The sequence below is a fragment of the Papilio polytes genome, unplaced genomic scaffold (assembly GCF_000836215.1).
Source record: "Papilio polytes unplaced genomic scaffold, Ppol_1.0 DF824080.1, whole genome shotgun sequence".
NCBI classification, from domain to species: domain Eukaryota; kingdom Metazoa; phylum Arthropoda; class Insecta; order Lepidoptera; family Papilionidae; genus Papilio; species Papilio polytes.
The window spans coordinates 328925-343512 of record NW_013525124.1 but is presented as its reverse complement, the minus strand read 5'-3'; the positions used below and the strand labels follow the sequence as shown (position 1 = coordinate 343512).

General features: G+C 33.8%; 1 protein-coding gene across 3 annotated transcripts in view; it reads left to right on the top strand.

The window, feature by feature from the left end:
- The first annotated feature begins 2671 nt into the window (after window positions 1–2671).
- Window positions 2672–14588, top strand: part of LOC106100050 (longitudinals lacking protein, isoforms H/M/V-like) — an 84562-nt gene continuing 72645 nt past the window's right edge. Inside the window, exons 1-2 of one of the 3 annotated variants that reach the window (XM_013278786.1) lie at window positions 2672–2790; window positions 3147–3543. The gene's annotated coding sequence lies outside the window, so the exon portion shown is untranslated. Of the gene's footprint in view, window positions 2791–2818; window positions 3544–14588 lie in introns of those variants that run through there. The other 2 variants (XM_013278787.1, XM_013278785.1) reach the window with 2 other exon arrangements.

Sequence of the window (14588 nt, the reverse complement as noted above, 5' to 3'; positions counted from 1 at the left end):
ATACGAAGGTACAGCGGTTTCAGAGATTTCATGGAACAAACGCGGATATTCGGACAGATAAAAGTTACAATAAAAGGTTTTTTTTGTAAATATGAATATAATGCACTCGGAATATACACATTTTTAAATTTAAGTCCATTTATCTGTAGTATATATTTAGTTTAGGAAACAATTTTAAAGCAATTCTAGTAATCCGTATGGAGACAGAGAATAGTAACTAAGTAACTAAGTATCTAAGTGCAATATAACATGAAACGAACAGAATTGCGGAGAAAGGTGGGAAAATACCGGAGTCGTCGGCCGCGGATTGTATTGCACTAGGGTGGCCATGTTTACTGATTATTTTTTACTTTTAATCGAAGTTCGCGCATTCCCCATTGTAAATCTTACTAATATTATAAATTCGAAATTCGCTTAAAAAGCTGAACGAATTTCGATGAAATTTAGTGTAGATATAAAGTCTGTAAATACACATACGCTACTAATCAAGTTTCGTTTTAATTCCGCGCGCACGAAATCGCATGCAACAGCTAGTCTAGAAATAAAATAAAATTACAGTACTAAAGCTCAAAGAGTCAGACTAGCTGTTCCCTTGCGGCTTCATTCGCAACAAAGACATTGCAACGAAGGCCTTTGACATTGGCTAACAATTACCGTTACCATAGCAATCTTGCTTCTTTGCTGCTATTGGCTTGTAGTTTTTGTCCCATTCTCGATTACATTTTTTAATAATTATTCACCCTTTAAGTTACACAGCGTGAAAATATAAAGTCTATAGCTTGTAAGTGCAGGGCTTTTTATTAATTTTATTCAAAAATATACAGTAACTAACTTTCGCCCGCGACTCCGTGCGCGTGGTATTAAACAAACAAAAATGAGTAGCCTATGTGTTATTCCATACTATCCTTTACATCTGTACCAAATTTTATAGGAATCTGTTCAGCCGTTTAGACTACAAACTCTAACAAACATCCATCCATCTAAACTTTCGCATTTATAATATTAATAAGATTAGTATATAGATTATGTTTTAAAAAGTTGAAGGACGTGATCGTAATGTCCGATCTATAACATTTATTTAAATCTCTTTAGTTCCTGCTAAAATATTAACAAGTTGGTCACCCTATTAAAAACTCCAATTCACAGGCCGCATAGATTTCGCTATCCGACCGTTTGGAAATCAAACTTAAAGTAAGAAAAACAAGAGTTGACACAGTTTTAGTTGCCTTTTTTCCAGTTGTAATTTTTCGAAAATGGTCTTATGCACACATTTCGCAAGATGGCGGAATGCGGTCTCGATTCGAGGCCTTTAGTTTCTATAGTTTGCAATCTAAATAACTAGAAAAAATTCATTTTTTACTTGTACAATTTGTACTTGTGATAATTTGAACGATTTGTTGTAATTTCGCGCCAAATTTTATAAGTTACAGATTGATATCAATATTAGCGTTGCTTATGTTTGCGTTTTGATCATGCAAAAAAATAACCTAACCTTAAAAGACTGACTGAATAATTTTAATAGACGAATGTATTTAAAAACATCGAAAAAAAAATGATTAAAATTATGAGAAAGACAAAACTATTATATGACGTAATAAATATAATTTTGTACAATTTTTAAGCTGTTTCACAACATCAAAAGTATTTTATGTTAATGTAATAAATAAATGTTCATACAATTGCGTTTTGAAATAACATTGATAAGATAAAAGGAGACGTGAACATCACAATTTCATAAATAATTATAACAAACAATTCACATGTGCTAGTATTTTTTTCAAAAGATAAGAAGATATTTCATTTTAAAAACATACAAGACTATCTACAAAGTCAATAGACCGCGTAAATTTTCCATTCCATGTTTATTTAACCGCTAAAAATAATACAAGTGTAGAATTCAAATAAGCATTATTACAGCCGACTTAGTAATTCGTCATACTCGCAATTACCACTTTATTTTTTTTATTTATTCAACATGATTTGCTGAATCATGTTTTCAAAGTGATATTTGACTCCCGAATGGAATTTCAAACTGTTCAAGCCTACGTTGTACGAAGAATTTGTTTTTAAAACAATAATTTAAGAACTTTCAATAATTTAAAAGTACCTACGATATAAATGTAATAAGTCTTGCACAATCTATTAGACACAGTCAATTGCTGTGCTAGTAGTTGAGGCCGTACCGTATATAATTTTCTAGGGAAGTCAGTTTCGAAACAGTCAACAAACTCGACGAAAGAACACGAACATGACTCGTTCGAAAATATAAAATGAATTTTTAGATTATCGATTCCTAAAGCCAAAGCGAGCTATACAATTTTTATGTAATGTACAATATCGCCCACAACCACAAATGCATTTTTTTATCCGTATTATGACGGTGCGGGAAGCGCACACTAACGCAGACTTACATAGAAAAACAGCCGTTCCTTCGTTTCTACTTCAATCTCTAGCATAGTTCATATAGAATTTAAAAAAAAACTTTAAAATAGTACGGCTTCATTCATTTTACTGTACAATTGTTAGATATATAAAGTACTATAAGGAAGGGTTATAAAGTTCACTTTCGCTCGCGAGCGTTAGTTTCCATCCCTCTCTGATGGCCGAGCGGTTTCGAGTTTTCCCGTACGCGATCAACTCAAAATACGCCAAAAATGACGTCGAGTCGAGGCAAATGTTTCAAAAACAGTGTGTCGCGGTGTCGCGTTTCTGTGTACGCTCGTCGCGCTCCGCTCCGCTATCTGCTATTTTATTATTTTACATTTTCCAATTCACTGAACACCGACAGTCGTAAGTTTTACAAACGGATTAGCATCCGTTTCGCATTTTTCGCGAACTTAGCGCCAAATACGAAAGTCTAGTGGCCGTCGACGTCGATAGAGTTGATAATCGCTTGACACGCGATCGCAACCCGTCCGAGTTGGAACGCCGCGCTCGTCTATGAGCCGAGGTGAACACGGCGCGCCGCTCCAATCGGCCGCGTTTCACATAGAAAAATCTGACAGCTCGAAACCGTCACAAGAAATAATGTCGTTTTTATTACATTTTTTGATAAATTATTATTCTAGTTGTGATCCAACGATCGGTCGGCGGCCTTATCGATTTTCCTATTTAGCGCGCGACTGTATTTTGTACTTTTTCGAAAGGTCCGCATGCGAGTGTCTAGGCGCTTTCGAAAAACGTTTTACTTGTATTTTCTCGCGGCGAACGGACGTCGTGCGCGGTGCCGTAAATTGGTAATAATTCCGTTCATTACACGGTAATACGCCGCTCGAATATGGGTTAGTGCTTCGATGGGAGTATCGAGACGGTGTCGATGTCGAGTGCAACTTTCGGAATGTTTGTTGCAGTGCATGTTTTAACTGTTTTGTTTATCTAATAGTTGTGTCTAGTGCATTCCGTGCGTGAAATCATTCGGCTGAATTGTGTTTTTATGTTGTGACGGATGTCTGGGGGACGAAGCGGCGGGTGACGACGCAGCCGAGATCGTAAGTCGGCTGGCCAGCCGTCTGTTGCTGGATCCGTCCGCGGCTGCACGTACCCGTAAGTACTCCGGACTTGACCCCACTAGAGAACTCTGTCTGTCAAACTGCTGCAATTATATCTGAACAGGAGTTTCCAAAAACAGTGTTAATTAGCAATGAAACTCAAATCCAAACCAGTTGAATTAAAAAATCCCAATGACTTTCATTAATCCATATACAGAAGTAGCAATTTGCATAGATAACATTAGTATAGATTTATTTAAATTTATTCTACAAAGGATTTTATGTCTCAAAATGTGTTAAGTCTATCTGATTTTATCGCTGCCTAATCTGGTAATATGTTTATTAATAATCTTCCAAAAGTTTTAATTTAAAAAAATACCTTAGTGATTTATTTTTTAATATTTCTTGAAATAAAAAGAAACCCTTATCATCAAACTCTGAAATTGTGAATAAAATTTGAAAGAAGAAATGGATTACATATTTTAATCTGACAGATTTTTTTAAAATATTCAAATGAGTTACCACAAATGTATCGTGTGAAAATTTTTAACATAACATCACAAGATTTAGTAATGTTTTATTAAAATGGAGTTTAGAATAATTTATACATGATTATATTTTATTTATTCTAGTTTATTTATCCTAATATAAGGAAAGATTTGTATTTTTGTATGAAACACGTAAACTCAAAAACTATTTGACCAATATCAAAAATTCTTTCACCATTAGAAAGCTAAATTATTACCCTTAGATAACTATATTTATCAATACTATTTTTAATTTCTTAGTAGTCACAAACATCTTTATCTATACTTCTATACTCTATACTAATGTAATAAAGCGTAAACACACACTTCTTTGTTGCCTAAGATGACAGCAATCACAGCATATTTTTTAATAATTCTTTATTTAATTAAAAGCCCTACACTTACGTCACAGTTTAGGCTATATATTTTCACGCAATTAAACTTAGGGGGTAAATGTTTTGAATAAAAAACCCTAATGTGGGAAAGAGACTATAAGTTGCTGCCAACATTAAGGAAGCAAGTTTTTTCAATACATACAAAAATACAAATCTTTTCTCTTTATAATATATATTGGTAGAGTGTTAAACAAAAAAACATACAGACGAATTGAGTACCTCCTTCGTTTGGGAAGTCGGTCAAAAAGAAGGTTAAAAAAAACCAAAAATGTTTGTTATTTTTAACTTTTTGCTTGCACAATAGTATAAGAGTTGAGTTCACAACAAATGAAGAAATTTGACTTCGAAAAAGTATGAAAACATTCTGAGATATTTTTTATATGCGAATGTTGGATTATTTTGGTTTACTAAAATAATCTTATCTTAAATGTAAATGAAAGAGTTTAAATAAATGCTTGTTGTATCCCCAGAATAGCTAAACAATTTTATTTAAATCAATACTAATATTATAATGAGGAAAGATTTCTATTCTTGTATGTATTGAAATAACTCAAAAACTACTGGACCAATTTTAAAAATTCTTTCACATTAGAAAGGTAATTTATCTGTGAGTATACAGGGTATATTTTTTTTAATTCCACACAGACAAAGTGAGCAACAGCTGATTTGAAATAGAGAATACAGTCTGAAGGAATACATAGGCTATGTTTTTTAGTTGCAATGATGGGATCCTGGGACAAAGCTTGTATATGAATGAAAAGGTTTGCATGTATTGATAATATATATGTCTTGAACAGTTGAATATATCTGGATGTAATTTCTAATAGACAAAGGGATGTCTATGAACATACCTTAAGTTGATTTATTTGTTATGTCCAAGCAAAGTTTCTAGTAACAGTCTATTTTAAATGTAAAAAGAAAAGTAAATTAAATGGTCTAATCTGTACTAATATTATAATGAGGAAAGCTAACATTTTTATATACAATAATAACTAAAAAACTACTGGACTGATTTAAAAAAAAATCTTTCACTGTTAAAAAGCTATGTTATTAGTGAGTAACATAGGCTATGATTTTTGTTATTTTTAATTTCACAAGGCGAAGTCGCGAGCAACAACTAATATGCTAAAATTTGGTAAGATCTAATACTAATGGATTTGAGTGTTTTCTCATTTTTATACTCAAAAAAAGGCCAAAAAACTAATTGTATTTATCTGTTGACATTTATAAGGATTAATGCAATCATGTTTTTTTTTTTAAATTATTTGATTTACAAAAATAATTAAAACTAGTTTTATAAATTTTAACACTATATTAGACTGTAATCTTTCCTTATTCTAGGTTCCATCTAGATCTGTTTAAGCTTCCATACATAGTAATGAACATCCATCCATTTAAATTATCACATTTAGGGCTCTTCCCACCAAATTGTAAATTGTCTGTTAATAATCCAATGTGTAAATGTGATGAAATATCGAATTTCGTTTCCTTTTCTCACAGTTACATTTTTAAGCTATCTGGGCCTCTATCAGCCAGTAGTGGGACAGGCTCTTATAATATTGTAATTATTATGCATGTTAATGTATTGATGAATATTACAGATACGGTAATCTAAACACTAAAAATTATGCATAAACAATACATAGAATTAAAGATAAGATAATATTATAATCAACTAACTTCTGCCTGTGACTTTGTGTGGGATTAAATTTGAAAATTATGCAATTAAAATATCTTACTAATAAAAATGTGAAAATTTAGATGGACGAATGTTTGTTTTGTAGCCTAAAGTTGAATGGATCTTGATGTAATTTGGTATAGATGTAAATGATAGTCTGGAAGCACATGTAGACTACTTGCTTTTGGTTTTTTTAATTCTACGTGGACGGAGTCGCGTGCGAAAGCAAGTGTACAATAAGTATTTCAAATGCAAATGATCATATGAGTAGAGGGATGTTTTAGGAGGTATCTCTGGAATGGATTAACATATCTTCATGAATCTCAGATATAGAATAGTCTGGAAGAACACAGACTTAACTTATTTTTTTTGAATCCGTATATGTATTGTCAGGCAAAAGGCAGTGTAAAAAAGCCTATGTTACTCTATATTAGTTACTATTTTTGAAGGTTCTATTTAAATTGTGTTTCAGAGATTAGATGGAACATGGCTTGGTAAATGGACAGGAATAATCTAAACTTCTATCTGTATCTATACTATTATAATAAAGTGTAAACACACACTTCTTTCTTGCCTAAGATGTCAGCAATTACAGCATAATTTTAAATAATTATTTTTTTAATAAAAAGCCCTACACTTACGTCATGCTTTAGGCTATATATTTTTACGCCATTAGGGGGTAAATATTCTGGATAAAAAATCCTAATGTGGGAAAGAGACCATAAGTTGCTGCCAACATCAAGAAAGAATGATTGCTAGTTTGTCATGTCATGTCATTATGACAGTTGCAATTGAGAATTTGACAAATGTAAACAATAAAATAAAATTTTTATAGTTTTTAACGCGAGCAGCTAGTTTATTTATATGTATGGATGAATTTAAATTAACATATTGTATTTATCTTTGTAAATTAATTTTTTACATATCAGTAAATATTTTTTCAAGTTAATGTTTTTAAAAAAAAAAACTATCAGTATTATTTTATTTTACTACTAGCTGTTTCCGTGCGACTTCTTCTGTCTAAAATTATGAAAATTTTATTTTATTGTTCACATTTGTCGAATTATCAATTACAAATGTCTAAATGACATATGACAACCTTGCTTCATCAAGGAAGCAACTTATGGTCATTGGCAGCAACTTATGGTCTCTTTCCCACATTAGGATTTTATCCAAAATATTTACCCTATAAGCTTAATGACGTGAAAATATATAGTCCAAAGCGTGACGTAAGTGTAAGGCTTTTGTTTAAAAAAGAATTATTCCAAAATATGCGTTGATTGCTGACATCTTAGGCAACAAAGAAGTGTGTGTTTACGCTTTATTATAATAGTATAGATTATAAATAGGAATGGATGGATGGATGTTTCTTACCATGTATGTTATTTATACATGTACTCAATTTGGTGTTAGAAAATTATGTGAACCCACTAATAGTTCGAGTTTTTAACTATTAGACGCGAACGAGTTGAACTCAAAGACAAATGGTATAACTTAAGATTATTTAAATTTAATTTCTATTTAAATTGTTTAGATTAAATCGTGATTACACATAATGTGTTTGATTATCTTCATATTAATAATTTGTGGCGACACATTCGCACCGATTTCTAAACTAGCGCTATCGGCAGTTACATTTTGAATCTTAGTAAGCTTGGTACAACTGTCAGATTGGTAGCATGGTTTCTTTCTCTCTGTTGAATATTATTCTAGACTGTAACGTATATTGTACCTTTATATAATATAAGAAATATATGTGCTATACAAGAAATCAAGCTTCCTTTATTTATAAAACGTTGGTGACATTCATACCGATGTCCCACAACTTCAAGAGAAAATAATTTAAGACTATAGCTTACGGCCGACTGAAGCGATATTTTTAATGTAACCAACTGTTGCTCGCTACTTCGCCCCCGTGCAATTAAAAAATAATAAAAAATGTAGCCCATTTTACTACAGGTCTTAGGTTCGAATCCCGCCATTCTAATGTGATTTTTTAATTTCATTTGTACATAATTTAGCTGATATTCTTACGGTGAAGGAAAACATCGTGATGCATTATGTATATGTGCTAAGCAATTCGAAGATATGTGTGAAGTTAACCCGCAGTGGTTCAGCGTGTGTGACAATGGTCTAGGCACCCATTATTTGGGGTAGGCTCTAAGCCCCTTAGTGGTTGTGCAAAAGCTAGTTTTACTATAAAAAGTTATACAATCTGTTGGTGATTAAATATTTTTGCATGTTTCTGTTTTAATAGACAATCAATGATTATCTATATTAACTTCTATACTATCTATACTATTATAATAAAGCGTAAACATATTATTTTGTGGCGTTGGGTGTCAGCAATCACAGTATATTTTTAAGTAATTCTTTCTTTAATAAAAAGCCCTACACTTACGACACGCTTTAGGCTATATATTTTCTCGCTATTAAACTTAAGGGGTAAATAAATTGAAAAAAAAAACTGCCGATGTTAAGGAAGCAAGGTTATTATGGTAACGGTAATTTTGACATTTTCAATTAAGTTGACAAATGTAAATTATAAAGTTTTTATAATTCAATGCGGATGAAGCCGCACGGGACCAGCTAGTATTTAAATAAGTATTGACTAACGAAGCAAAGACAATCTCGACCTTTGAGATAAAACACAACATTAACAATTACATGTCTTGTAAAACGAACCGTACTATGCGTTTGGCCCGGTCGGGTCATTATAGTTATCTTAATAGGGCGGCTTGTATTGGCCCGATACCTATTTGTGGAATGCCTAATGTATCTTGTTGTCCCTTTCACACTGATACCGTTTTTACTTTTAGATTACGTAACCGTGGTTATTGCTTGAATATCAAAATGAACATTGTTATCTCTTTTTTAAGATAGTAAAGGCAGTACTTTGTACAAACTGTCGCCAGTGACTTAGCGTGGGATTAAAAAAAAAGTAGTCTGTGTTCTTCCAGACTAGTAGACTTCTTTAGCAGTGGTAGAGCCCGCTTTAACATCTTAGCACTGCAGGGCCGGCACGCCCGGTGTAATACCACGACCACACAGAAGACAGGCGTGAAATGGAAGCAATTCCGTGTTTCGTCTGATGAGAGTGATGCCGGAGGCCTAATTTAAGTCACTTTCCCTTTGCCATCCCTTATACGGAGAGGATGGAAAGAGGAAGTGGATTTGACGGTGAAGGAGATGCATAGGAAGGGGAAATATCCTCTTTATGTGCGTCTCCTCCTCCTTTGGATAGGGGTAGGCAACGCATCTGCAATTGCGGATGTCTATGGGCAGCGGTCGCTTCGCTATTTTGGCGGATTCAGGTGGCCGCTTGCTCGTTTGCCACCTTATGTTATAAAAAAAAAAAGACTATCCTCTAAATCTATGGTAATCATGGAGATTATTAAGCCTTAAGCAGTTTAGGCTACAAACTCTAAATCCATCTAAACTTTCGTATTTATATTCGTATATCGTTAGTAAGATTACGAAAATCTTTCAATATCTATACATATAATAAAATTGGAGTGTCTGTAATATCAAAAGAAAAATCTCACATTTTAGGAAGACGTATTTGTGTTGTTGATAACGAAAATCGACCTGTAGATTACAGGTCAAGTGCTTAAACCACTGAGCCACCGACGCTCTATATAGGATTATGTCCTCAATAATGTTTTCTGAAATAGCATATCCTCCCGGCACCTCAATTATCAGTTTCATGTTATTTGCTTCAAATTCGTTTTGTAATAACTATAAACATGGGTATGACTCATACAACAATATGTTGAACTAATAAATCTATCTATACCATTATAATAAAGCGTAAACACACACTTCTTTGTTGCCTAACATGTCAGCAATTACAGCATATTTTTGAATAGTTTTTTTTTTAAATAAAAAGCCCTACACTTACATCACGCTTTAGGCTAAATATTTTATTTTATACTGGAACAGCTAGTATTAAAATAACTCAAAAACTACTGGACCTATTACAAAAAAATCACTATTAAAAAGCTACATTACCAGTGAGTAACATATATTTTTTTATGATTTCTTAATTTCGCGGGTAAAGTCGCGTGCAACAACTAGTACAGATAACTCGAAAACTCTAATTTATTAAGTGGTAAATAAGGTTTGCAAATTATGTTTGGATTATCTTCAAGAATTAACTAAAGTTAAATCTTACTAAAATTATAAATACGAGAATAAAAAAAAAAACAATATTCGTATGCAACAAAACTTCATTACTAATAACTTGGGTGAAAGCTGTCTTAAAAAAATTTAGGTGACTAAAATATTGTTTCAAAGCAATCGGCTGAATGGTTGTGTAGTGTGCGCACAAACAACCCGACTATTGAGCATATTTGACATAGGAGACGCACATGAACTAGATATTTCCCCTTCCTATGCATGGCGGCGGAGGCGACAAATACCTTTCCATCCTTCCATGTTATGAAAAGGGATTAAAATAAGGCTACGCTACGCTATACTGGGTTTCATGGTTGATCAGGGTAAGGGCACAGATTGACTATTCAACGATCCCGGGAAGACAGTGATGTAGAGTGGTCCTTTGTTGCTGTAACCTTCGACTGTCACTTCAGGATGGCTTTTAGTGGGTCAAATCCTGCATAACCTTGCGAAGGCATGCCCCCAGGCAACTAGGGGAAGCACCCATATGGCAGTACCTTTGAAAGATGGCCTACGTCTACTCATCAGACAAAACGCGGAATTGCTCCCACTTCACGTCTGATTATAAGTCTGTAGTCTACTCTAAATGTGTCTGTAGAAGAATACTTGTCTATAATAATGAGAATATACGATTCTAAACTAAATCATTAAGTATCGGATGTTTACAATTTGTCGGTAACATTTGCATAATTCGTACCACAACCTACCGCCCAATATTGATGTATGTGGTAGCTTGTTTGTTTTTTATTGGCAATATTGTGGCGTTAGTACGATTCTATGGTCAGTGAGTGTCATTTGAGATAGATAGACGCGGTCGTAAAGGTTTATTGGTAGTTTAGGGCCGTCGAATGGCGTCTATATAATTTGATTTTAATACAAATTATAAAACAAACTGCGTTACATGCTGGAACTGTAACTTTTGGCCCACACGCATAATTATTTAAGTGAAGACGTTTAGATAGACATATAGTCCAATAAAAGTTTATATGGATTTTATCTAGTACCTAGTGTAGGAAACAGGCGATCGACCACAATTGTGTGAAAAGAAATTTTGTAACTTTGTAAATAAATCTTTTTAAATCAAGTATGGTCGAAATTCTTCCTTCGTCTATCTATACTTCTATACTATTATAATAAAGTGTAAACACACACTTCTTTGTGGCGTAAGATGTCAGCATATTTTTGAATAATCCTTTTTTTAATAAAAATCCCTACCCTTCGTCACATTTTAGGCTATATATTTTCACGCCATTAAACTTAGGGTTTAAATATTTTGGATAAAAACCCTAATGTGGGAAAGAGACCATATGCTGCTGCCAACATCAAGCAATTGGTATTTTGACATTTGCAATTGATAATTTGACAATTTTGAAAAATAAAGTTTTTGGTAATTTCATACGGACGAAGCCGCAGGGAAACAGCTAGTTATATTATAAAGAAGCTTTCGCCCGCGACTCCGTCCGCGTGGAATTAGAAAAAACAAAAGTGAGTAGCCTATGCGCTTTTCCAGACTATCCTCTACATCTATGCCAAGTTTTATCGAGATCCGTTCAGCCGTTTAGGCTACAAATTCTAACAAACATCCATCCATCTTAACTTTCGCATTTATAATACATTTAGAGTATTAATAAGATTTACTTAGCCTTAAAATCCACTTTGTATGAGGTGGCACTATCCAGCACAACGGCGACTTTTTGTCTAGTCCGTTGTCAAAGTTTGTGTCAAAAGTATATTGATGGGATTTTTTTTTATTTCATGTTATTGATTTACAATTACCTAAAAGGTGAATGCACTAGTAGTCACGTTGATTATTAAAAAAAAATAATGTTCACGATTCAACCATTAAAGCCATTTTAATAGAAAAAATTATTAAGGATTTTTAACGTTATTTAAAAAAGGTCAGCGTCATAACTAATTACGTTCGTTAATTTACGAATAAATTAAAGGATGTAAAAAAAGTCGCCTAAATATAACATTAGTCATTTCACGCCCGTATTCATGACCGTTAGAAAATATTAATCAGAAACGAAAAATCATTAAAAAACTTTTTTTTTATCTTCGCTGACGAAATCGTGGGCATTTAGTTCTATTAAAATTTATGACTACTTGCCATGTAACGACCTACATATCTTACTAGTTACTTAATATTATAAATGCGAAAGTTTAGATGTATGGATGGATGGATTAATGTTTGTTAGAGTTTGTACCTTAAACGGCTGAACGGATCTCAATGAAATTTGGCATGTAGAGGGTCTGGAAGAACACATAGTTTACTTATTTTTCTTTTTCTTAATCCCATGCGGACAGAGGCCCGGGCGAAAGCTAGTACGTATGTGAAATTGAAATTATTTAGTGAATTACAAAAATAGTTAATACAGGAAAGCAGCAGAAGAAAGCTATAACAAAGTTTATAAATCTACTATCTTTGTAGTAAAATTTAGTAATGTTGCTATAAAAATAAAGCAACGTCTTATCTAAAACGATTTAATGACTTAACAAATAAACTGCTATATACCGAAGAGCGTCGGTGGCTCAGTGGTTTAAGCACTTGACTTGTAATCTACAGGTCTTGGGTTCGAATCCCGCCGTACCAATGTGATTTTCGATTTTTCGAATTTTCATACGTAAATAATTTAACCGACGCTCTTACGGTGAAGGAAAACATCGTGATGCAACCTGCACATATCAGCGAAGAAATTCAAAGATATGTGTGAAGTCAACCATCCCGCATTGGACCAGCGTGGTTGACTATTGCCTAGTCACTAACTTAGGGCCCTCCGAACCCTTCGGTTGGGACATTTAGTGAGCTGGTGATGATTAGAAAGCTACCCTATCGCTGAGCAACATAGGCTATATTTTGCGACTGCGTACCGGAGGTCTTATTTTGATACCCTCTCGTTTCCCATCCTTTTCTTATAAGGAATGGTAAGAGGAAGTGGATTTGACGGCGGTGGGGATGCATAAATGTGATATATCTAATTCTGTCCGTAGTCCTCCTTCGATAAATGGCAATGCATCTGCAAATTTGAATGCCTATGGGCAGTGGTCTCTTCCCAATTTTGTTCCAATGACCCTTTGCTCGTTTGTCACCAAATACTATATTTTAATAAATATCTGTTATATCCATACCGTTACTATTAGTCTGAATTACCTGTTCACAATGCTTTATCGCTGCTACTCGAGGTTTACAAACGATGCCATTGTTAAATTGTTCCGTATTATTGTTGAAACTATTCAGTCCCAATGTCAAGGTTATTTTAGTATATTAATGAATCATTACGGTTTACATATTTGAAGGTTGTATGGAATTATTGTCAACTTATCTCTAGAACCGTATATTGGATTTTTTTAGCGTGAGGCAAACGAGCAAGCGGCAATATGAATCTATCAAAAGTGACAGCTTCTGCGTTGTCTACCTTTAATCGTCGGAAGAAGATACGCATATTAAGAGGATATTCCTCTCCCCATATGTCTCCAAAACAAGTCCTCTTTCCACCCATTCGTTATAAGAAGAGCGTCGGTGGCTCAGTGGTTTGAACACTTGACTTGTAATCTACAGGTCTTGGGTTCGATTCCCGCCATGTACCAATGTGATTTTCGAATTTTCATATGTACATAATATACCCGACGTTCTGACGGTGAAGGAAAACATCGTGATGCAACCTGCACATAACGGCGAAGAAATTCAAAGATATGTGTGAAGTCAACCAACCCGCACTTGGCCAACGTGGTTGACTATGACCAAGTCACCCCATATTAGGGTAGGCTCCGAGCCCCTCAGTGAGGACGTATAGTGAGCTGGTGATGTTATAAGAGAACTCACTATCACTCAAAACCCGGTTTTTCTTTCATTTTACACTGGTTTGGTATTTCACTAAGTGGGTTCTTTCGTGCAACAAACATTGGTTTCTACAATGATTAAAATTTATATATGCACTTCCCTACATATTCATACTGATTAATTTATCGGTCGTTAAAAAGTATCTACATACTCTGATCTTGAATTCCGCTCGTCTGTGATTTGCCTAATATTATAAGGATTGTAGAGTTGTACTCATCAGTTTGTACTATGGTACGCGACAAAGTACGGTGTACTAATCGGTGTTCAAATTGTTTTTTTATGTTAACGGGAAGATAGATGATGAATTTGAAAATGTTATAGGCTGTTATAGGCTATGATTTCTTTTTTTGTTTTTATTCTTAACTAACGACTCGCCCCGGCTCCGCACGATATACAGAATCTAAAGTTACACATGTACTATACAAAACCTTCTACTTGAATTTTATAAAATACATCAAAATCAGTTGCGTAGTTTAAAGATGG